A 25,916-nucleotide genomic window follows, 5' to 3' on the forward strand; every position below is an offset into this window, starting at 1 on the left:
GTGCAGAGTGCAGTGCTGAGGGCAGTCTGCTTTATGGGCCCCTGAGATGGCCCTGAAGGGTGTGCAGAGTGCAGTGCTGAGGGCAGTCTGCTTTATGGGCCCCTGAGGTGGCCCTGAAGGGTGTGCAGAGCCACCTTCAGCAGAGCCAGATGTCAGCACCTGCTGCTGTTTGCTGTCTCCAAGACATCCAACACTGCAGGATACAGCTTACTTTAAAAATACAAAATGCAAGGATTTCAGAATAAACAAAGCAATACACTGCATTTCCAAGCCGAATTTCAGCTTTCACACTTAAAGACTGCATCTGGGACATATGATTAAAGTAAATTTAGGGGACTAGATTTTTTTTCCCCAAAATGTTTGAAATCTTTCAATACTTAGCATATCCATGAGTCAATCATTATGCTACCTAATCATTATGCTAGATAAATTTCCATCCTCATTAAAAAAAAAAAAAAAAGAAAAACAAACCAACCTACAAAACCCTCCCAAAATAATCCCAGGAAATACTCGAGAATTCATGTACGAAGCAAACAGATATCTGCATTATAAAAGGAGGAGGAAATGCCATAATGCAGAAAAAGAAACAACACTGAAGTGATTAAAGGGAACCTTTCACTTCTGGATCACCTCTGGAGTGTGCTTAGAGCTACTTAGACTGACACTGAACTATGAAGCACAAGATAAAAAGAAGTGCTCACTTCACTGCTGTCCACTGGGCACTGAAGGAACTAATCCCTCCCTCATCCAGAAACCTGCCCTGGATTTTCCACATGGCCCAGCATGGAGGGAACACACAAAATTACACCCAGACTCACGTTCCAGCCTGGTTTATAACCCTGTTATTAGCACCGTGCCCACGGCGTTTGGGATGTAGGGCCAAATGGGTGTTGGGAAGGTCTGTCCTGAGACAAGGAACACCCTGGGGAAGATGGAAACCTCCTCCCTGATTTGAGGCTTCTATCAGTGCAAAGGAAAGTGGCTGATGCTGCCATGTTTACTGGGCAAACTATCACATTCATTTTGCTCCTCCTTCTTTCCCAGCCTTTCACTTCCCATCCTTCACGGAGTTCTACGCATCCTCTTTGATTTTTAACTAAGCTCGTTCAAACCCCACCTTTTGCACAGGAGACCTTGGGTTTTTTCCATTTCATTTGAACACTCTCCTCTGCTGCTAGAATTGAGCCAATTAAAGCCACAAAGGCACTTGTCAGTAGTCCTTGGGATATCGATATGGTATTTACCTTCCTTAGATAAAGGCACTTGAGAGCTATTGACGGAGTTTAACCCTGTGCTGCCTGCAGAGCACGGGCAGCTCCTGCTGCTGATCTCAAATGAGGCTTGAGGGGAAAAAGTGAAGCAAGTTATTTGCACAAAGGGCAACCCACGCCAACAGAGAAAATCTATTGTTCAACCAAAAATTGAGCAAGTCCTTTTTTCTTAGCCCATCTGTGGCTTTGAGTCTCCGGAGTACAACACGACACTTTAATGGGTGCAAGCTTCCACTTTACTGTCTCCCTATCAAAAAGGGCCTCTCCTTGCATGTAAACATCCCAAAATTCAGTGGCAGACATCTATTGTTAGAGCAGACACCATGCTATAGCAAGCACAAACTCCCTCCAAAGCAAAAGCCAATTAATTGCATGTCTTACAATTTGTTAAAAAGAAACAAACAAAAATCCCCCAAAGTTTAATTGCTTTTTAATATAAAATCTTTACACTTTTTGCAGATGATTATGTTATTTCACAGTTTATTATAAAACATTTTCTGTTTTCATTAACTGAAAGTTAATAGTTTTCTGGTGTGGTGGCTGGAGTGTAGTAACTGCAGTGACACACCAACATGAATTTTAAGTTCCTGCGTACGGCAGCAGTACTAATCTGACCTGCCAGCCAGAAACAATAGACAGAAAAATCCAGGTATATAAAAATTAGAGCTCACATTTTTCAAGGTCTTGAGCTTCCCTTTGCCACCAAAATAAATGGAAGAACACATAAATGGCAGAACTTTCCTGGAGTACAAGGCCCAAATAAATGGCTAGAGGGTAACTGCAGGTCTGGGTTCAGAAGCTGCTGGAAGCTTTTAGAGAGAACTAGGCATTTCAATGGTTCCTTTTCTCTGTGAAAACTGCACACATTTCACACATTTCATTCTTTTTTAGAAAACGAAAGCAGACAAAAAAGTATTATTCAAGTTCTGCTAGGGCTCTTCAGAGAACACAAAATTGGGGATGGTGCAGTGTTTTACATTTGCTGAGAGGGCTCTGCAGTCAGATGGAGATGCCACCTCGGTCCTGCTCTGTAAAGTGAACACAGATGCAAGCTTTGATTTAGACATTCAGTTCCACATGAAAACATTTAAGTCAGAACTTGCCACAGAAATCCTTCAGAAACCACACGGCTGCTCCGTGTCCTTGAAACAGCCACAGCTGTCTGCCTCACTGAGGTCCATCCCAAAAAACACCTGACACTCACACAACACATTTTGTCTCTGTGTGCTCCTAATAGGCTTCCGTTTACCTGCTGGAGTGCAACCTGTCAGCTTGGCCACCTCAAATGCCTGCAAGCCTCAGTGGTATTTGTTTCTATCCCTTTTGTTCAAAGCCAGGCTGAGTCAAGTCAGCCAGGAGGTTTGAGCATCAATTCGCCACTGGCAGATACTCTTAGAGGGAGAAATTTCCTGCTGAAGAGCTGGCAGCAGCCACCACAAGCTGCCCCTCTGAAGTCAGCTTTGTCCTACTTTGCTGAGTTTACTTCTTCTGCAAGAGGTCACAGTTATGCGCACAAAGTTTGAGAAACTTCAGATGTCGTGTATCATAACACATGGCTCACCACAGGGTGAAGAAAAGAAGGTAAAAATTTATGTAAAACTACCAAGCAGGAAGGGACAGAGGTGCTCCCATCCCTTGCTGTAACTGGGAGACAAGTAGAGTATTTCTCAGGGAAGCTCTTGGGAGTCTCCTTTACAGAGCTCCTTCTAACCCTGTGGTACAGCTTTACAAACATCCCTCCTTTTAACAGCAATGCTTGGCACCAAGACTGGGTTCACTGCATCTCTGCACTGAGCCAGCAGCACTCGTTTCTCTCACATTCCCACACAATTCCCTCCTTGCTTCAGACATTTGGAGGGAAAGCACAAAGTGCTTTTGGCCCCCCAGGCACCTGCTCAGCGCTCAGAGCCTCTGTTATTCCTGTCACTATGGTGAGCTGCCCTCAATTGTCCTTCCAAGGGCCAGATCTTTGGAGCTCTCCAACCAGTTTTGCCCTTTGTAGCTCCAATTCTCCTGGCCAGGGAAAACTTCCTCTCATCTGCCTCAAAGCAGTGTCTTCTCAAAGACCATTCTGGACATGGGAAAAGAAAGGGGCTTTATGTCACCCTGCCTACAAGGACACCTGCACTCGAGTTTTACTGGAGTACAGCCTCTATTTCCAGTCACCTGGAACTGTTTCTGGGGGATCACCTACAACCAAACCTCATGGATCCCATGCAGACCAACCACCAAACACCACACTTGGCTCTAGGCCTAAAGTGGATTAGAAAGGTGGTCAGCATTTCTAGTTCTGTTCTCAGTACATCCTGCTCTGAAATTCAAACTTCCTAAAAGCTTTTCCTTCTCCTCTGCAACATCTGAGCAAGAGCTCACTGTGCCACAGAGCCACTGATTTCAGAGCAGATCACAATTTCTACGTTACTATTTTAAGTCTGACCTAAAATTTTTACACTAACAGTCATCACCTAACAGCCCTGGTTTAAGAAAACAAATGCAGAAATAAGGTTCCAGCATCTTTGTCTCATCTGGTCCTTGAAATTATAATTCTTCCACAACAGAGAAGTTAATTGAATTCCAATTTTAAATGTACCTCTAAGACAAGAAACACACTGTACACATTACAGCATCCCATGGTGAGAAAGAGTCTTTGATAGAATTAGAATTTGCTTTCTTGCATCTCAAATGCAAATTTCTCTGGAGATAGCTAAAAAAATCTGGTAAGAAACAAAAAACTCTTCAGCAATAAAATATTTTTAGTACATAAACAAACCAAAATATTCTCATTTGCATATGGTGCATCTTCATCTCATGTGACATTTTTTATTTTTATCCTATATAACAATGCTACTGACAAACTAAATAACCAGAAAAAGCAGGCGACATTTCTGATGCCAGATGCTGAAGATCAATAGCTATTTCCCAGAGTTTATGGCATAATTAAAATTTGTAACAGGAATAATTTTCTCTTCAGCCCCTCAGGCTAAGTCTAGAATTATTGACTAAGTCTAAGTTATATAGTGTAGCATTTGTTATTATGTTTATGGATAATATAAAGGATTTTATGCTTTCTTCATGTAATCTGGTAAGTATAGAAACAGTAACTAGGAAAGAATTCTCTGTACGAGGAAAGCAGGAGTTACAAACATTTTGTTGTACAGGCATGCAGAAGACAGGGTTTATGTAATTATCTGCCAGTTAAGCTGTGCTCCAGTTTGCAGGAGGTGGCCACAATGCCCATCAAGTGCCAGAGAACTGAATTTCAGTCCCTCAGAGCTCACTGTGCCTTTCCTCCATGGAGGGGTGCCAGGTCCCAGAGTCACTGGAGCAATATATGGTGATTTAAATTAAATTTACTGCCACATGGGAATGGCTGTATATTTATAACCCCAGGAATCTGCCTATGCTTTCCTCTACCCAAGGCATACAGAGAGCAAAGAAGACGAGAGCAGAGTTGATCAAGGACAACTGCACTTCCATATGGAGGGAGAAACAACAATCCTGCACAACCATCCCATGGCTTGGGTTTGCTGGAACTATCAGGCCAAACACACTCGGTTTATAAGTGAAAAGAGATGTATTTATTTGCTATCAGCCCTAAAAACTTGTCCCTGGGCAGTGGAAGAGTAACTGGATTATTTCTTGCTTGTGTCTCAATCAAGGCTAATAACAACACAAACCAAATTAAACCCTCCTGATACCAGTGTAACCCCATTCACTGCATTTTCACAAATAAAGCAAAACTAGAAAGTTGGTAAACATTTCTGCTGATGAGGCACAAGAACAAATACAGTCTGACTCAGTCCCTCTTTGCAAGGCCAGCAGGAATAAAATGTGGTAAACTTAATTGTGTTATGAAGGCACAGAAAATCTGAGCATACACAGACAGCAGAAATGCCACTTTTAAAAGCACTACTTGAAGAAAAAGATGAATATCTATATAAATTGACAAAGCCAGCTATTATGCCTAGCACTATGGATTCAGAGTTAACATTTGGGCTAAAAAGCACAGCTCTACTTTCTGTAACTGTTTCCACAGGGGTGGATTTAGTTACCTTTTGCTTATGCTTTTTGTGCCTCTGAATGCTAAGAGAGCTTCAGGATATGACCAAAATGTAGCCAGAAACATGAAACTGGAAAAAGACAGAAGCAGCTGCAGCAACACTCCAAGAGAGCTGATCCTTGGTACCAGGCAGGCCCAAAGGTACCTGTGGCTCTCCACAGCTGAAACATGACAGTGGACTCTAAAAAACCCAGAATTTTAAAATTTGAGTGAAAAGCCCCAACATTACACAGAATACGCATTTTTTTTCAAGGGGGAAGAAGATGATAAATCTCTTTGAAGTTCACTGTTGGTTTGCAATGATTTCCAGCTACTTTCCTGATGTACGTGAAGTCAATCCTTCTTGCTTCTCTGATTGCTGACTAAATGCAAAATGAACAGTTTTGCAGTTATTAGTCTCAGTTCAATATATCACACAACCAGGAGACTAATTAAGAGACTGGGCCTTGAGGGGGGAAACAGAACCAACCAAATAAACCCCCCAACACAAAACCAAACACTCAGGAAAAAAATAAATTCTAAAGACCTGGATCAGAATGACATTGCAACAAAAACCCAACCTCGCTTGTCTTCAAAAAACACATCTCAAGAACTCACTGCAAGACATGATAGCATTTAGGACACTGTTCCACTGTGCTGATGATCAGTGGAGATGCTGTTTTTTCTCAAGAAAAGGAAAAATACAAATAAAATAAAACCTCTCACCATCACCACCTTTTCCACTAGGACTATGGAATGAAATCCCTGTAGAGAGACAGAAAAATTTCCAGCCACTTCCAGAAAACTTCCAGTACTTGAAGAAGGAGGAAAAAAGAGAGCTTGTCAGGGCCTGCTATGAATGCAGAGCACTCTTTAGTTTATGAACCAGTTCATATCTGCATAAGAAGTTTACATAACACCAGGTTTCCTTTGCCTGAGCTGCTCAGACCACATTGATATTCCCCCCGCGCCAGCCTCCGCTCTTTGCTTTTCTCCAGTGAGTGAGTGACTTTCACAAAAGGAGGTGCAGGAGCAGCCAAAACAAACATAACCCTTACCACACACACTGAACAATGATGTATTGGGGGAAAAACCAACAACTTCCCTTGGATCACTTCCCCAGTGTGGCAAACACTGAAGCTGACAGAGCTTACTGCTGACAAGGGCTCATTGCTACATTTGGTAGAATTTCAAAAGGTTAAAGCAGCTTTATGAGGAAAAGTTTTCAAACACTTTGCAAACATAATCCTTTTGCTGTACATCTACTATGTTTTCAATTTCAGTTTTACTTATTGCAGCAAGATGTTGCTATCTTGTTTCATTTTCAGGCACACACATTAGGATGCAATCACCTGCAAAATTCTTTCCAGTTTAAGAAGTGGAAAGGATTGTGACAGCAAAACAATAATAATACCAAGCAGATTGGAGCTGAAAGTCTTGGGCTTGATATCCAGTTTTGTGGTCAATTCTCACCATTGCAGACAGATTCCCTCTTATCATGCTTCAATTTATGCAGTTTTCTCAGATTTAATATGCTTATATTAGTGATAATATTTGTGTAGAACTGAAATCCCAACTCCTGATTTGTGAGCACATATGAACTGGGAAATGAAAGCTAAAAAAGCCCAGGTATTCCTGTGATAAAAGAGTTAAAAGCACCCTGAAAATGTTCAAATGACTTCAGCTGAAGAAAAAAGAGTGCTCTGTGCTGTTCCAGCTGCTGATGGCTCTGCGGGACTATTTAAATCTTGTACTTTTCACAGCACCAGGACAGTGATCAGAACATACTTCTCCAGCTTTCTAGATTCACCACTTTGAAATGAAAGTCAAAAATCTACAGGAGGCAGCAATAAAACGAATTATTTTAAATTACCTATTGTTACTGTACCTGGTTGGGGAATAGAGCCAAGCTGTGCAAGAAATGCTGTCACAGGAAACCCTTGCTATTATCATTCAAAAAGAGCCAAAAAGGGACCTGGTGATGTTCTGTCAGTAACTGTCCAGAGAGAAAACCTCGACTTGCAGGGCTGAGGTCATCCAGCAGCAAGGGAAGCACTTTGACAATGCACCTTCAGAATTGCCACCTTTTGTTAGAGAACCCCCCAGTTAATAACTGCAGCTGATTACAGCATTCATTAGCATTATTTAGAGCCCTGCTCAAAAACACAAACCTGAAAGGAAATTGTTCATGTAGCCTAGGAAGCTGGGTAGACATGGTAGCCAAGAAGCAAGAAAGACATTTGAGACTGAAATTTGCTTTCTGGGACATTCCCTTCTGAATTCCCAGTGCTCCACGCAAGCATGCCAGGATCTTTATGGAGGCTCTTGATATTTTCCGTTCACCTCTCTCAGCAAAAAGTAGTAGCTGCTTCTTTCAGACCTGGTCTGTAAATATTTCATGAAACTACATATCCATTGATCTAAAAATCAACATCAGAACACAAGAACAAACCCTAAGGAACACACAGTCTGAGCTCATCCAAAGCCCAGATTAATTACAGAGGGAATCTGAACTTGCTGGGAACTGCTTTTAGAAATAATGCAGCTGTTTAATAATATGTTTATATTAAATATATATATATAATGAAACAGTTATAAAAATGTTTAAGTTACATTAATAAGCAGCACGTAAGGGAGCCCTGAAGAAACCCCAAATTTTCTATGATCTTTTATTAATAATGCTTATATGACTCCCCTCATTCTTGCTCACTTACTTGTGCCTCTCAAGAACCACAAGAACAAACTGCATTAACTTGAACTTCTCAGTTCAGCTCTCTCCTCTGTGGGCCAGAGGCAAGCATGGATTACACACACTTAGCAAGCCAGCAAAGCTGCTACCATCATCTAGCGACACAATGCAGTGTAAAATCAATTACAACTCATGTACAATGTCATCAAATTAAAATTTACAGTAATTGCATCTTGTGGGGCTTATATTGTCACATTCTCCAGTAAACAGTACTTAATTCATGGGAAGAGTGAAAACAACAACTCGTGCGAAGGGAACGGATCTTGATTCTAAAAGCAAAAAACCCCAACACTGAACAAAACAGGGAAAAAACCAAACCACCCCAAAAGTACAAGGTACTCCTGGTGAGTTTCAGTGCGTTTCTGAAGGGCTCTCAGTGCACTGCCTGAACCAGGAATCAACCCATGGCTGGCAGGGACAGCCCCACTGTTCAGAGCTCTGCTCTTTTCACTTGTCACACCTCGGCTGAACCACTGCCAGCAGCAGCAAAACAACAACGGACGGAACCAGGAGTTAATTTATTCTCTGGGCTTCCTGTACTTGCTGCAAAACAAAACCGCTGTGACGGCAGAGTGACCTTATATTCACTGATTGACCAGATGGCGAGAATTACTGACTTATGTAAGCCCCGAGCCTCCTTCCCCATCTGACGGCTGCTGGGGAAATCAAATAAAGGGCTCTGCGCGGCCTTTAGGGCTCCAGCCTAATCATCACAGCACCATTAGAAGGAAACGCTGCAGGGAAAGGCAAGGAGGGAGCAGGACTGAAACCCTGGATCCACAAAACCGGGGGTTTTTTTTCACAGCAGAACTGAAGCCATGGGTACAGCAGAGCAAGAAGGTTCGTGCACCTGCTGCCCAGGCCGTATCTCTTTTGCTAATGAATAAGTGAAGCCAGCCTCCAGGGCTGTCAATCTGGCACCTTTAGTAATTTACACAAGCCTCAAAGTTCTCTAAAAATAAATAACATGAAAAGGAACCCAAGTTGTCTCACTAGCAGTGGTTTTGACAGGTATCTTGAGTAATGTTAATCTTTGCACCTTTCTTTCCTTAAAAAATGCCAGTTGAATCACCAATTATTTGGGACAGTTTCTAAAAACAAGCACACATGGAAATAAGGTTGATGGCAACTGAAAAAATGGCACTGGGGGTGTGCATGTGTGTTTGCATGTGTGCACACATGGAATATATTTTTTTAAGCCAGAATTACTGTGCAGCCCTAATTCTTGTCCCATTTCCATTAGTGCAAATCAAGAGGAATTCCATTTGAATAAGCTCACTTAGGCTAATAGAGAAAAGGCACAAATTAAGCCAGAATCACAATCATAGTTCCCAAAAGACCTGTATAAAATACAACGTGCTTGAAAATATTTTCCATCAGTTTTATTCGTAGATTATATTGGCAGAAGTGAAATAGCTCCTCATGTACAGTGCAGAAAATAAGATTGGAGTTTGACTGAACAACCTTCTGAGCAGCAAAGCCCTGTTACCACAAGTCAGGTCCTGAATGAAGACAGGAAGAAACAATACCAATTCTTTCATTACCATGCCTGTAATGGCATTTAGACCTGTACAGCATTGAATATTCCTGCTGCTTTACTCAATATTAAAATATGGATCAAAACCTAATTTGCTGCCATATATTTTCTGGATCGTTCCTACATAATTATTAACACACAGGAAAAAAAAAAGAGAGAGAGAGAGAAAAAGACAATGGAATAGTTCTCTGTGATCTAAACCTGCTCCAGCATTGATGGAGTTATTCCCTACAAAATATGGAAATCTGAGACACACATTTGAAACCCTGGATTACATGCATGCATGCATATAAAGAATAACTTCAAGGAAAAAGTAATAACACATCTTGTCACTGACTAGCAACTTACCACTTCAACTCTCAGAAAACCTTTTGAAAATTTTACAATGGTTTAAGGATTCTTGCAAAACACAAAACAGACACAAAGCTATATCCTTGTATGCAGAGCATGAGAAAGAGGCCAGGAATAAACTGGTAAAGTCAAGCAAAAGAAAAGCATGGGCTGAATGTCAGGGGAAAAAACCCACTGAATGCTAAGAAGATAAAATAATGGAATAATTCCCCAGGATGATAATATTTTCTGGGATGTTAAAACAGCCTGTTGAAAGAAAAACGGGCTACTGGGAAAACATTCTTTCTCAAAGCAAAAACTTGACATTAATGTTGCAAAAGAAGGACTAAGCAAGATTTATGAAGTGTTGCGTTCAGGATTCTACTGAAAATTTAAAATACCTAGGACAGAATACTCTGTTCTTACAGTTAGTCACACAAGTGCCCACAAGGGCTATTTTGCATGCATGTGTTGGTGTAACCTCAGCACAACCCACAAAAGGAAAAAAACACAAAGGCAACAAGCTGAAATAAGGCACAAATGCTAAACAGAAACAACATCCTTCATCTCCCTGCATCTGCCATGCCCTGCTCACATCCAACAGGCAGGAAATTGGTGCAGAGTAGTTGTGCAAAGCCCTTCCTACCCAAAAAGCATTTGCAGAAGGTTTAACAAAGCTACAGAACAGTAACCCCAACACCCACAGATCACCTTAAATTTAAAGCAACCTTTATTGACAGTACAGCGCCAAATGCTTACACGATCTTATCAGACCTCTCCTTGCCCTCCTAAATGCAAGCAGTGGGGTGTTTTTTTAATAATGCATTGCAGAGATGAGTGATGTGGATTTCCTCCTTTCCCCAGAGCACACGCAAGGACAAGTCCCCTCGTGTGGACACGCAGCAGAGCCGGCAGCAGAACAAGCTCCCACACGCAGGGCAAGGCGCTCCCGACAGCACAGCATTCCACAGCACAGCATTCCACGTGTGCTTACCTGGCTGGGCTGCACTCCCTGCACTGGGCTCTGCATTCTCTCCCATTGCCACTGAATTATAAACTCCCCTGAGAGGAGCCGAGCTGCTCCAGCCAGGGGACGTGGCTGCTGTGCAAGTTCTGACCTCCTGACTTCCCAGCGTGGCGCGGTAACCCTATACCTGACTTTGCTCTGGGAATAATCAGGATCCTGCTTCCTGAGCTACCTGGGCCTGCCTGACCTGTTTCTCTATAAACTGACATCATATCCTTTGATCTGCTTTGATTAACATGTGCTTCGGGCAAGGCTGCTTTGTCTCCTCTTGGGCTCCCCACCCTCTCCTTTCACTTTCACACAGGCTGCAAGGTGCAGGTCTCTCTGGTTCGTGGCAGGTGTTTGGGACAAAATGCCAAAGACCACAGAAAGTTTGCAACTGCTTTTAAAGAACCTCTGAATTTGCATTTTGCAGGAAATCTAAATGTTAATTATCAAACCAGTGTCTGGGATGGGAACTTTGCAGCTCTCCACCAAAGAGGACAACGATTGCTGCCCACGCAGAGCCCCTTGGCAAAATCCTTGCAAAGAACCTCAAACCCAACCCACCCTTCCCGTGCCTTTCCCAAGGACTATCCCCAAGGAAAATGCTTTCCTTCAAGACTGCAATTTCAATATTGTTTTGATTGTTTAACAGAAAGGGCTTCTAAACAAAAGAAGTTGTTTTGCTTGTCTTACGCTCCCTCTCCAGCACAAGGAGATAATCTTATCCAGCCACACTCCCAACTGAGTTACAAGAAAATATTTGCTTCTTTCTGCCATGTAAATCAAACAACAGGTGTCTGATACATTTGTAATCAATTTGTTGAAAAAGCACACCTGTCTCTCTGCCTTCAAAGTTAGTTTTATTTCAACATTCACATTTGCAACTGCCAATGACAAAAATCAAAGAGCAGACACAGCATTATTTTAAAGTAACAAAAACCTGCAATTTAAAAGAGGTAGTTAGCTCTCCCCATGTTAATCTCCATCCGGATTACACTCAAAATGGTCTAATCAATAGCATTAGAAAAGTTTTGTAATCCAGAAGCAATTAAGTCTGTTTTTAAAACTAAAATGTATTGTTTTTCCTTCCTTTTTTTTTTAAAGTATTGAAACAGAAATACAGAGGGTAAAACGCAGAATATGAGCTTTTCAAGATAATTCAGGCTAGGTAAGGCATACTTTTCAAGTAAAATTTCTGAAACAAACTACGCTAATTCAAACAAAAATCTCATTTAGGAGTAAGAACATCCCCACCCCTCAAGGTAAGCATCACATAAGCTGAAGTAAAAGATATTTATGTCCTGAATTTTGCTATAGAAGGTAAATCAGACATCCCCCAAACCCCAGTCATCAGAGCAGTAAATTCCAAAAGAAGTTCTCACTTGGTTCACAGAAATGAAGGAGTTTACAAGAAAATGCTCATGCTTTATTCTTGCCTGACTATTACATTAATTGGGTTAATTTGACTGCTCCACAGCCAGAAAAGACTTTACCAAGAAAACAAAGAGAGAAGAAAAATATAATTAGGTCTGAAATTAGGCCTTTTATTATTTTACCTCTGTTAGCAAGCTGAGCTATTGCTATGTATTTCCCCATAATCAGCTCATGGCCCAAAATTTGCAGTCAGTGCTTCCTACAATTCACCAGGCTCGTGCATCCTACTGTCATTTACTGCCAGCGAGCTGAAGCTGCCCCTGGCCAGCTCAGGGTCAGTGCAAAGGGTGAGACTCCAGCAGACACCTGGGGAATCTCCCCAGCTGCTCCCTGACTTCCAGTTCCAATGCTGAACATCATCTTTGAATTAATTCACTGAGTTTCACTCTGGAAAGTGCCAGTGAAACATTCCACTGAAACATCCGTTTGGTGGGTGGAGGTTTTCAGTTCTAGTGCAGCTTCCTCTGCTTAAGGACAGAGACTAAATGAAGTCATTTTGGTATGCAAAGAAAAGAGTAAGAGAGAACTTTGGTGGCTTTGTGTTTACTTCGAGAGGGAAAAACCAAAGTGGTCTTTCCTGAAAGCTTCTGTTGGGACAGCTGCTAGACAACAAGCATGCAAGAACAGACACTGAGCCTTTATTTAAGGCTCTATGTCTATTCATGCTTTTCAACCAGGTCCCTATTAAGAAAAGAGGTAAGAAAAGAGATACCTAAGTAGCACAATCCATTCCTGGGGTCAGCAGAGGAGCAAATTCAGAAACTTCTCCTTGACCACCAAACTTGGGGAAGTCAGAGATTTGGGACTGAGCTCCTATAAACAAACACGTGTGGGTTGCTCTATTTTTAATACATGCTTAAGAAAAGCAAGTTTATTTATCAGTGACTTTCTGCACTGCAAAGTAAAATATATTTGATGATTAACTGATGAGAGAAACACCTAAAGCATTTCTGCCCTCTCCAAACCCAAACTGTCCAACTCTTCAAAGAGAAATCCTTAAATAACCCATGTTGGTATTACTTCTAAGCATGGAAAAAATCACAATGATTAGTTTTTTACCCTCACTGCTGTACTCCATGAGGTGTCCCTCCACCCCCATAATGGGAGCTACTCATTCCAAAGAAAATGGAAGTCTAAGGCTATATAAATAACTCCTCTCCTTAGCTACTGAGTACCAGCACTTCCTTCAAGAGTAAGGTTTTGATTTTAGGCTTTTAGCACCTACAGAAGGATTTTGTAGTTACAGTTCTAGCATTTTCTCACATCACCTTCTGTTAACTCTTAAATATTTTTAAGAATTCAAGAGATGAGAGTGATAGTACTGAAAATACTTCTTCCCTTGAAATGAAGACTACAAGTGGGAATAGCGCAAAAAGGACGGAAACTCAAGATTTTTCACACTCCCTCTCTCAACAATGACTGATGGTGAGAAGTGGCTTTCTTGCTTTTATGTTCTCCTAGAACTGTTTGTTGTGCTCAGTTGTGTGCAATGATTTAAATGGAGTGTTTTCCAAAGGAGGAACTCTTAATTCACTCACCCTCTCCAGAAACACCCAAGTGTGAAAACGCAGTGGCTTTGTTCTGCTCCCAGAAAGAAAAAAATAAAAATGATTCTATCTATTTACTGCACATCAAATACAACATTTCTTAGTCTAAAGAGTGCATGTGACAGAAAGCGAACAGAAATGTAATTTGATGATTGTAGTGATCAGGGCTGAAAAAGAGAAAATTTGGTTATGCTGTGCATGAAGCCATGGCAAGGAGATCACTGCATCATCCTGCTGACTGTAAGCCTAAATTCCATATCATTGGAAACAGAGCCCACCCCACCAATAGTGCTGAGAACTGGCAGAGAATATTAATTTTGTCACAAGCTTCCTAGAGTAGATCTGCAAAGGTAGAGGCCCTCACAATGGAAAGCCTTCAGAAAAGCCAAGGTTTCCTCTATGTGCTGGCCCAAAGGCTTTCAGGAGTCTCACTTTTACTCAAGAATATTGTTTTTTTATAGAATTAATGCAAAGAAAGCAATAACACCAACAGCTAACACTGCTGCTGTCACTCTTTACTGGTAACTTGTTCTGTCCCACTAGATACTCTACAAAGGGAACAGAAACAAACATCTTTGGACTTTGGTTTGGTTTTTTCTAAAGAATATCATCCCAGTGTTTCCAAAATATGAATAATGAGACACAATTATTACATATGAAATTGCAGAGATAATAAAAATAATATCCAGAACTGAAACATAAGAACTGTGATTATGCAGAGTTCTTTTACACAATTGCTAAGATGACTCTGATCCAAGTTCTGTGAACACTCGCCCTTTGATAACCACATATTTTAAAGTGCACCACAGGACAGAAGCAGACAATAAAGTTTCTTGCACTGACCACCTGTCTGGCACCATGGGCTGACTGTTTTGACAAGATGATAAAAACAAATATTTCACCTTCAGCAATGGCAGGAATGCTGGGAGCAAAGGGACAGTGCCAATCCTGTCTGCCTCACTAAACCAGTGAGGCACAGATTCTGATGTTTGTATATTGCTGGTGCTTGGGTTTTCTTGATGTTAGTGCTGGTTATTTGTTTGTTTTTAAGAGCAGCATGGCTATTTCATTTATCCCATGAAAAATGGTACAGCAAACAGAACAGCATTGTTTGGTATGCCTCTAAATTACAAGCAGTTGTTTAGGCTACAACCTCAATTAAAACAGGAGATGGGAGGGAAAAATACTTTCTTCCACAATTAAAATTGACTAAACAACAGAAAGGATAACCATCTCAAAACCCACTATGAGAAAGGTTTTCAATGTCTACGCAAATGATGCACTAAAAAAAAGAGTAAGTGCCAGCAGCAGAGGCCTTGCACAGACAGCACTGAGCAGTGAGCAAAGCCCAGGAAAGACCTACTCCATCATTTTATTTCCAGCTCTAATTGTGCTAACCACCTTTTCACAGTTGCAAGGATGCTGTGGTATAAAACTTCACACAGATGCTAACATCTCCTCCTTAGAACTTTAGTGAGAAACAAAATATATTTGTTCCCATTTATTTCTAAGCATTAATAATAGGTAATTACTAAAGGGACCAGAAAACACCAAAACACAACTCTGACCTGCAACTCATTGATGTGGACTGAACAGAATTAAGATTTACATCTTCCAGATCCCAGAGAAGGTTGCACTGAGGAGCAGTCTCCTTTTTCAAAAGCATATCCAGCAAAATGACTGACATGTTGTTCAAGCTCTCCCTAATCCCTTGCTGAGTGAGAAAATCACATGCCAAGGGAATTTATTAGTATGCAGAAAAAAAGAAGGATTCATTATTTTTTGTTGTTTTGTTAACAATGCATACATTATTTTCACAATACCTGAATTATGGTAACTGCTCTGTCTCTCTGAGACCTAACAGTCCTGACATGATTGAAAATGTAACACAATGTGACCTGTTTTACCTTTTATGACCATAAGAAAACTCAACATCACTCCTTCTTCCCTCTCAAAATCCTGATTTGGAAGGCTGAAGCAAGACCACTTTCCTCACAGAAGTATTTTTCCCTCCACAGAAAACATTTGTCAAAATGCAATTTTTGAAGTTCCTTTAAATTCCATTTTCTAATCAGTTCCTGCTCCTCAGTTTTCACTCCCAGAGCATTAGCAACCAAACCTCAAAAAAAAAAAAAAAAAAAAAGTTAGAAATCAAAATCAACAATGGCCTTCTGATTCACTCCTAATGTTTAATACTGCCTAGTTAATGAAAATATAGGTCTGTAGAAAATAAATAACAACTCAAGCTTCAGACTTGAGCAGCTGAAGGATGAGTGCACAGAAGCCAAAGCTGCAGACACATGACTGTGAAGTTGGTTTGCAGAAGGTAGGAAATAAGAAGGATTAGTTTCTCCTGGTCCCTTCTAATTTGGTCTTTTCTGTATTCAACAAACTCCTATAAAGGTGTGGTGCACAGAAGATGGTCCTTTTTAATCTGGGGCTATAAATGACAGTAATGCAGAGTACACAAAATGTAATAAAAATCCCCCTGCCCTTTGATCCACTTGATTATTTAGGAGAACAGTAGAATTAAACCAGAGCTTTTCAAAGATGCTGTTTGTTTGACTGAAAAATCTCTTTACAATTCATTTCTACCACCTTTACTTTTGATGAATCTTGTAGTTATAATTGAAAGCAAAGGAAAAATTGCATGACAAAAGTAAGCAGCTTAAGAAAAGGAGAATGGAAGAGGGAGGGAATGAAGAAAGTTTGTCAGCAAGAGAGCTCACGTTATAAATGCTAATACTAACTCCATCTTGCACAACTAAGAAGTAAATCTTACTATTCTAAGATCACATTAGGAAGCACCAAGTCTAGAAACCTAATACAGGAAATTAAAGCTGATCAGCTCTAAATAGGAAAACAAAAATCACCATTTTATCCTTACTCTTTTAGAAAAAGCACCTCTTCAAAAAAGGGTTTTGATTTTGGCAAGATGAACACACATCTCTAGATCCATCTAGCACAGCTGGGAAGGGCTGCAGTTTAAGTAGGTCAGCTTGCATTCCAGGCACATATGTAAGCTTTTATAACAAATTTACTATATGAAATACAGTCATTTAACATGGAGATGGATTTTCAAGCCAGCAAAGACTTGAATGCTGAAATATCTTCTACCCCAGCAAATACAGAAGAGCCAGGAAGAATCTTATGAGTGAATCTTCAATCACTAAAGATTGCTACAACAGGAGAGCTGTAAAACACACACACACACACACACACACACATATATATATAAAAAGATATATAGCTATGTATATCCTACAGAGAAGCAATAATATGCTACAAAGGACCTCACAGTGTGGGACTGCCCTGTGCAGCAGGACAGGCAGCTCCTGCAATCCACACATCCCATCAAGCACAGCCTGAATCCTTCCAGAGTGGAGCAAAGCAACCAAACTCTGCCCTGACACACCACCCACCAGGCCAAACAGAGTCTCTGAAAAACACTTTTGTCACATCTATGGACAAATGAGGGCACAAACTGACCAGAAAAGCCTCTGAGCTGATATTCCCACAGCCATTTATTACTTTTCTAGCCAGCAGACTTGCTGCCCTCTTGTGCCAGGTGTGGTTGTCTCCTGACAAAGCTCTGGTAAACCATTCCCTTCACTGGCCCCACTGATGCCTTTGCTTTGATTCCAAAATTAAGAGCCAGACACAGTTAAGGGATAAAGGGTTTATACCTGGATATTTAATAAGGATTTTTATGGTATAGCAACTCACCAAGGTGGAACATGCCAAAATGTACACACGTGGTAGATCATGGATACAATTTTATAGATTTTGAAAATTAGCTTATCTAACAAAGATGCCCTAATGAGAGGCTTGAATGGGTAGCACGACATCTCCCTATGCCAAAGTTCTCCCCCCTACATGGGTTTAATCCTAGTTTGCAGGATGTGTTTTAGAGGGGACCTTGGTTTTTTAATATGGATTAGGGTTTCCTGGCCTCCAGCTGTGAGGTCTTTGGGATGTTTGGTCTTCTGACCCAACAGAACAGCAGAACTATGCTAAAATATCAGATTTAAGGAATTACAAGTACGCATGCTAAGGGTACTGAGAATACATAAGAGGTAAATATAAAAGAAAAGGCAAAAGATCATCATGGCATCACCACAGTAGGAAGGTCTCCAGTATTTCCTGCTCCATGAAAATGTAAATCAGCCCCTGCAGGGGCACCCTCAGGAGAAGCAGCAGCTTTCCTTGCTGCTGGCAGGCTGAGCAGAGGCTCCCTGACCCAGCTGCTCTGTGCAGGGCACACATCTGCACATCCCATTGGTTTGAACCACCAGCCTGCAACATCAGATGGGCAGGCACCGGGACGGCCCAGAGCGAGGCCCAGGTTCTGCCCAGCACCATCTCTGCATCCAAGTTGTGCTCCAGACTGAATAAATTCCTCCTTTTTTTTCCAAACTAGTTGTTAGATCAATTATTTACCATAAGTAACTCCCCATACAAAGCCTTTCCAGTGTGGAACAACACTCTTCATTGCTGCTTGCATCTCTGAATCAGCTTTGCAGTGCTGCTAAAAAACAGAAGGAGCTCTATTTTTCCAGAGAGAGTAAAGGCAGCAAAATCTTATTCTCCCCAACTGAGGGGGAAAAAAGACAAATTATTTTTAGATTAGCACTGTTTTCCATTTCTCCCCAAATCCACAATAAAGTTTTATTTTTCCCAATTCCAGTTGCAGTGCTGTACTCTTAGAAAACACAGCTGTTGGCTTGGTATTTGCTTGTATGCAGTTATTGCATTGCTTCCTATATTTTCACATAGTTTTTTTTTTTTAAATACAGAAGCAATATAGGAAATTAGATCTAAAATGCATCAACCACGACCCTTTTTTTTCCTATTGTATCATATGCTTTAACCAATAAATTGTCTCCATATCTCAAATGGACAGGATATTATGTATAGAATCCAAAATGAAGGATGAGAAGTTAATTTTGTGTCCATAATTAAGAAAAGAAATCAGAATCTCACTTTCATACAGTGCTCATGGTACACACAAAAAAAGTAAAATCCCTTAATTCTTGTCTGCTCTAGGTTGAACTTTCCATGACTTTCTGTGTTTCAGTTCCATAAGAAATGAAGCAGCCCAACAGAAATTACCACAATATGGGTCAGTAAAAGAAGATTAAAATCCTTGCAAAAGTCAGTTGAAAGTGTCAAAACTGGCTGATTTGAAGCATCATAGTGTAAGTTTCCTTGACCAACATTTCAATGTAACCAATGTTTTAACAGATCAGGAATACTGAAATTTCCTAAGACAGCAGCAGGTGTTTCAATAGAATGCTGAAAGCATTTAATATACTCCACTCACATTCCTTACAACATGATGGACAAAAAGGATTTAAAGTTTAAAATTATTCCATTTGAATTGCAAATAAAAGAACATTTCTGGTAACATGGCAGAAGTTGGTTGTGCTTTATTCAACAGAAATGCATTGTACAGACAGAGAATAATATAAGCTGCCCACAGTTAAAAAGAAAAAAAAAAGCTTACTTATTGTCTTGGTTCAATTTTAAGTATTTTTAAGGTATTTTGATATCTTAGAATCTGCTATAGGGGAGTAAGCAGCCAGCAGTTTGGACACCTTGGACATGAGCACAGATTCATCCTAAAATTTAAATCTTTTCCTTCATTGATTAAAGCAGCAGATTAAAGCACAGCTTTGAGGCTTTGGGTCCAAAGTTTCTGTAACACCAGTGCAGTTGCAGCTCCCTCCATGCTAGGGGTTAAACTGGGGTTAATACAATTCTATCCACAGGCAATCACACGTGCAGATGATGAGAAAGAAAGAGCAATCTTGCCCCAGACCAAGGTTGCCCTAAAGAATACATGTTCCCAGTCCAGAGCAGTTAATCCAAACTTTCCCATGAATCATCACCAGCTACGGAACATTTCTCCATACCCTGTAGCAAACTCAGGGCTTGTAACACAAGTATAAACCATTAAAAAGATAAATAGTAAGTCAGATGCTGCAGCCTGCAAAAGAAAGAAGGAGAAAGACCATTTTGTTAATGACAATGGCCTCAAGGCTTTGGCTATCCAAACTGAAACTTTTCAAACCTTCCACCTGATTTTCTGAGGATCTCCAGTTAGAAGGAAGCAGTTCCACACAGCTGGCTGCTGCTGTCTGGCCTCTGTGTTTGCTTGGGGATAGAGGAGGAGAATGGATTGTACACAAAAAAAACCCAAAAAGTTAGATGAAAATGCTGATAAAAAGCAGATTATTATTCCAAGTCTGATAATTACAAAGCCTGCAGTAAGTTTAATAGATTTCTTTGCAAATTCCATCAACCGCATTCCATCATCAACATTTCCATGCAAACAGTGTTTTTTGACAGCTGGTCAGGTTACACATTATGCCAAAATACTCTACAGTTTCAGCTGTAAGAACAACTATTAAAAAAAGCTTGAACTCAACAAGAAAAAAGGGAAGCAAGCATTTGGCAAATGACAATTGCTCTTACTGGTAAGAGAGAGGTGTTTGATTTTTTTGTTTAAGAATCCCCAAGATGATACAATTGTAGATATACACACATTTTAACCTCACTTTTGCCTGGTGTAAGAAATGGGCAAAAAAATGCCAGGTAGATCTTTTGTCCAACATTTGAAAACAAGAACCCAATCTGCTTCCTACAGCTTTGACCTCATCATTAGGCACCAAAGTTGTTTCTGAGAAACAGAAGAGCAAAGAAAATTACTCAAAATGTTCAAAACACACTGGGTTATGCAGCCTCTGCAAGCCAGTTGCACCTTTTTCCTTAATAATTATCTCCCTATAAAACAAAAATAGTTACTGGATCAATGTTCACTTGATGACAACAACATTCATGGGGTAATGTCCATGTACTTTGCCAAAAGTCTTCTAGGGAACACCAAATTAACACCACATCCCTAAGGAAACATCACCTACCTACAACCTTCCTGCAGCACAGAGAGAGATCCACCCCTTGTGAGACACCTGTGTTCAAAATCCATTTGAACTGTTCAAGAATAACTTGTACAAGGCCAAATCTGTCAGAATCCTCAGTGTGCTCTCAGCCTGACATTACTTCTGTGTCAGAAGGGAAACAAAGCAGATTTGTCACTTCAGAGCTATGTTTAACCACAAAAAGGCTTCTTCTCAGGGCTGCAATTGTAACACAAACTCCAGCTCATTATCTTTTAGCAATAATGATAATTTTCAGAGGGTTCTCAGACTAAGAAAACAGAACTTTACATGGAATAAGGTCTAAGAGCTCTCAATTTTAGGCAAATCTTCCTTGAAAGCACAATAAAGCATGGGACAGGAAGCACACGTTTTCTTCCTTTAAGTAAAACACTTGATTTGCTTCTATTCCCCTTGTGTTTCTTTTCAGAGGTTGAAATACACAGAGACAAAACAGGTAAGATACAGCTCTAACCCAGCCACGATGCATATTGAGGATAAAGTGTGCAAACCCCCAGAAATCCTTCTTCATGAGCTCAAGGCATGAGCCAGTGTCAACTCCTATGCGGTGACAAGGGACCTCAGCCCATCCTCCCAGGTTGCCAGGCAACCATCCCTGTATCCTTGCCTTTATTCATCAGCCATTAAGCACCATCAGGCTCCCTTTCTTTTCTCCCTCACACAGGCTCCCACTCTCAGAGATGGATGAAGGGGAGGGGGAAGTTAAACAACACGACTTTCTTTCCAAGCAGAAGCAACATTCTGAGTTTTAATAGCTCATAGGTTTTAGCCAATTCACACAACTCAGAGAATTGCTTTGTGGTGAAAGGTACAGCATGATTGCAAGGTATGGCTGCATTAGGAAGAGGGCTCTGTTAGAAGTTGACATTAATGGACATCTAATATTATTAGACAATGATGATCTCATGCTGACAGCACTAAGTGCCCTTTGAATTTGTCAAAAATAAAGCAACAGATGACAGTTCTTTTAAACCCAGAAAAATGGCATTCACCATGAGGAAGTGCTGTTGTAAACCATGTCAAGATAAATAAGAAACAACTGATCTCAGAAGCAGAACTGTGCTATTTTTAACTTATTCCAGGGAAACAAAGCAGTACTTCAGCCCCTGGAGGTACTGATCCAGTCCTTAGTATCAGTGCAAACACACCCCACCTCTGGAACTGTTGTCTGTCTGTAATTCTCAAGGCCCAGGTTCAATTCCACTGGCAGGCACCAGCAGGGCAGTCCTGCAGCCCAAACAGAGCAGGGCCGTGCAAATGGAGGGGAAGATTCCAGCCCTTCTGGCTCCAGCCAGGGCAGCTCTCACTCAGATCCTCACTCAGCACCCCAAGTGTCCCCAGTGTCACAGGGCAAGTGGCAGGGCCACGCTGGGGACAGAGGAGGGGAAACAGCTCTTTCAGCTAAAGTCCACTCTTGCATCACCTTGTGCTGCCACCAAATACCCAACAACTACTGAATCTGATTTGTCACTTAAGGGCAAATCCTGGGCCTTTGAACCAAATACACAACTGAGCAAACTCTGACAGAAAATATTTCCAATTTATTGTGCTCCTGGGACATGGGTCCATGGTTTGTGCCAGTACCACAAGCCAGTACTGGGAAATGAAGTGGCAACATGGTTTCTGTGATGTCTACATGCATTGGTTAAATCTGGGGCAACTTTTGCTTGAAAATAAAGGGGTTTGGGTACAGCAACCTCACTGGTGCCTTCGTGCACAGACACAGCAGGGCATATAGAATCAAGAAGTTCCAAACACTGAAAATTACCCATTCTGAGTGATTTCAATGAATGAACAAGACATACTAAACATTCCAATCAGGTAAAACCATGATAAAGGAGACTTAGTTGAGATTAAGAATACTTAGCTGTACTCACAGGTAACTAACTATTCATAAAGTTTTTAAAAGAATTCTTTTCTGCAACAATTTCACAAACAAAACAAGCTTGCCACAGCAAGTTAAACAATTCTGGAGGAGAAAGGCTAAAAATATGCAGTTAGAGGATACATTTTCCATATACATGAGAAATCAAAGCATATACATATCTAATGAAAGCTGTAGAGTGCTGAAAATTAGTCTCTGGTTTGGCTTTTACTTTCCTACAGATATTTAATTACCCCTTCATCATTTTCACTGCCTTGCTCCCTATACCAGGAGTGTGGTACCATGAAAGGAAAATTAAGAGGAAGAAAAATGTGAATTACCATTCTACCAATTTTGTTTGCAACTGAGCTCCCGACATACAGAAGCTCGGAGCTGCAACCTGATTTTCAATTATTTATACTTTGTTGCCTTTTTAATTTCATATTTTCCATTCAATTAGAATGATCTCTCCTTCATATGCATATTCAATTTTCAGACAAAACCAGACAGTTACCAAGGCAGTATGTAAGACACATAAGCATTCATGCCACTGTCATTTCTTTTAATTACTGAAGCCATACTCAAATTACTGGCTTATGCTTACACTTTACTTTGACTAAATTTTAAGTTTTGCAACTTAACTCCTTAAAATACTTTTTTTATATTCTGAGCACATGATATCCTCACATTTGTTCCAAGCTGAAGAACAACCACGATGAGAAGAAAAGTTAGAAGAGGTTTTTTGTTCATTTACCTTAAAGCCAAGATGGGATGAGCTTCGTAGAGACTTTGTCATGAAGGCATATTTTCAGTCTGGCCTCTACACTAATTCTCTGCAAAAGAGGAATACATCACATTTTATAATACCACTCATTGAAACAGAAAACTGATAATTTGCAATGATGCAAATTGTAAATATAAATAGAAGATGCATTTTCCTAACACTGCAGCAAAGTAGAACTTATTTCGAAGCATGATGGTACTTAGGAAATATTTTTCTTACTTAAAGAAACAAAATATCTGCCTAAAATGTTAAAATCAATGTCCTTGTATCCAGCAAGGTCTGTTTCATGAAGACTCGTGACTCCTCAGCAGGGAATTTGTGGTGGCACTTCTGCTATACTACAAAACACTGGACAACAAACAATTGCCTTTGTTATCCATCAGTAAACAGAAACTGTTCTTACTACAAAAAACAAATACCACTGATATTATGATCATTTCAATATTTCACATATTTCCCAGCAGCAACCTCATTATCACCCATATAAATCTCCCTCCTTCTTCAATGAAATTCAGTTGTCAATGTGTTCCTTCCTTAAGCAAAACAAGGTAGTTCAGTACATATTTAAACAGTCTCTGTGCATATTACTCAAGTTCAGTCCTAATCAAGGCTTATTATAAAGATTCCACAGATTGCTCCACTAATAAGCAAGCTTCCATTGCTGCACTCCATAAATTATAAACCAAAGAGGGAAAAGGACCAATAGCAACCAACTTCTGTCATAAATTTCTGTAAACATCACCATATCAGTAAAGAAGTAATTTATAAAATTAATAAATAAAAATGCACTGTGACTGTTGAAGGAAAGATTGTGGCACTCAGTGCCAAGATCTGGTTCATTCAGTAGAGTTGGACCTCAGAGGTCTTTTCCAACCTCATTGAATCTGTGACTTCTTTTCAATGTCCAGAATGCAGAACCCACCCAGCTCCTCCATTACTCCATTTCATAGCACAACAACCAGCACTAATCCAAATAAACAAATAACACACTGAACTAGCAGGAGTTCCAACTCCCAGACATTTGGATTTAATATAAATTTTACTGATTTACAGTTAAAGCAGGAATAACAATGTTAGATTGGGATGCTCAGAGCTTTGTACAGCCAAGTAAAACTAAGACAAAAATACCAGTCCTAAAGAAAAATTATGTTTTGCCCCTCAGAAACCCAGTCCCCTCTTCACAAAGGCAGTTGAAAATGTAGTGCAGCAAAGCAGCAAAAATTTAAACTGAAGGATGGATTTACTGAGTTCCAAAAATCACATTTCCTTGACAATACAATATTGTACTACTCTTCTGCAAAAGAACACCTCTAGACTCTACAGCCCCTGTAAGTACATCTTACATTCATGGTCTGACTGGACAAGACAAAAGGAAGATGAAAAAAAAACAACAAAAAACCCATCTTTTCCCTGGACCAGGAAAAAAAAAAAAAAACTTATTTGCTCACAGGTCTCAGATAAAAGCTTCACGTTACAACATTTTATCTTTTTTACAGTTTTACTGCTCAAAAGATGAACTAGGAGATTAAATCCAACTTTCTATTAAGCTCTAGAGACAGTCACATGCCATGCAACTCATAAGGCTTCAGAGTTTGGACAGAGTAGTAGATATTGAATATATGAGGGGAGCATTTCAAAAAGGCATTAACACTAATAGGGCTTACATATGTGTATCAAGGGAAGAATAGCTGCTAAGTTATGACACTCCTCAGTCCTGACCCAGAGGTACAGAAAGAAGCTGTCTGTATAATTCCACTGAATTCTGAGAGATTCTCCTAAATTCACCCACTTAGGAGACTGATGGTTTCTTTTTAGGCATCTACTGGAGAGGAAAAGAAGTGAGGAGGGAAAAAAATGTCAAATCATACACAAATCACTCCAACATGGTTGTGTTTTTCCAGTTTGAAGAACAAGTGCAGGGGCAATTTTAGCAGACACAGAATGGGGGTTGTTTTGTTTATTTAGTTGAAAATCAGTGGGGAAAAAAAACCCACAGTGAACGACTCCACAGAACATCAACAGATTATAGTTTTGTCCTGTCTCCCAATTTGGACATGCAGAACACTAAATTTTTGTTCTGTCACCATGACTAATAACTGCAGGCTCTCACACCCCTACACCATCTAGATATACAGTTAAAAAGGAGCAAAACAATTTGTTGACATAGTAACAATAAGATTCAGGGAACTGAAAATAAAAGGTCATGTTTCAGTTTTACCAGCCAGAGCCATTTATTTCATTAGTGACCCCCTTCCTTGGCAGTAATGACTATGTTCATCCATGCCACCAATATATAACTTTTATGCAGCTAGCAAAGGTACAGATAATGACTCTGAAGTAATTTCTGTAGGGAAGCTTGAGGAAAAATATTCCCGTACACAAATCCTGAA

General features: G+C 40.3%; 1 protein-coding gene across 1 annotated transcript in view; it reads right to left on the bottom strand.

Moving 5' to 3' along the window:
* Positions 1–25,916, bottom strand: part of NAALADL2 (N-acetylated alpha-linked acidic dipeptidase like 2) — a 406,939-nt gene that overhangs the window by 297,846 nt on the left and 83,177 nt on the right. Inside the window, exon 3 of the mRNA XM_071438045.1 lies at positions 23,497–23,575. The gene's annotated coding sequence lies outside the window, so the exon portion shown is untranslated. The remainder of the gene's footprint in view (positions 1–23,496; positions 23,576–25,916) is intronic.

This window comes from Agelaius tricolor, unplaced genomic scaffold (genome assembly GCF_023055355.1).
Source record: "Agelaius tricolor isolate 1412-34295 unplaced genomic scaffold, bAgeTri1.0.p SCAF_12, whole genome shotgun sequence".
Classification (NCBI taxonomy): Eukaryota; Metazoa; Chordata; class Aves; order Passeriformes; family Icteridae; genus Agelaius; species Agelaius tricolor.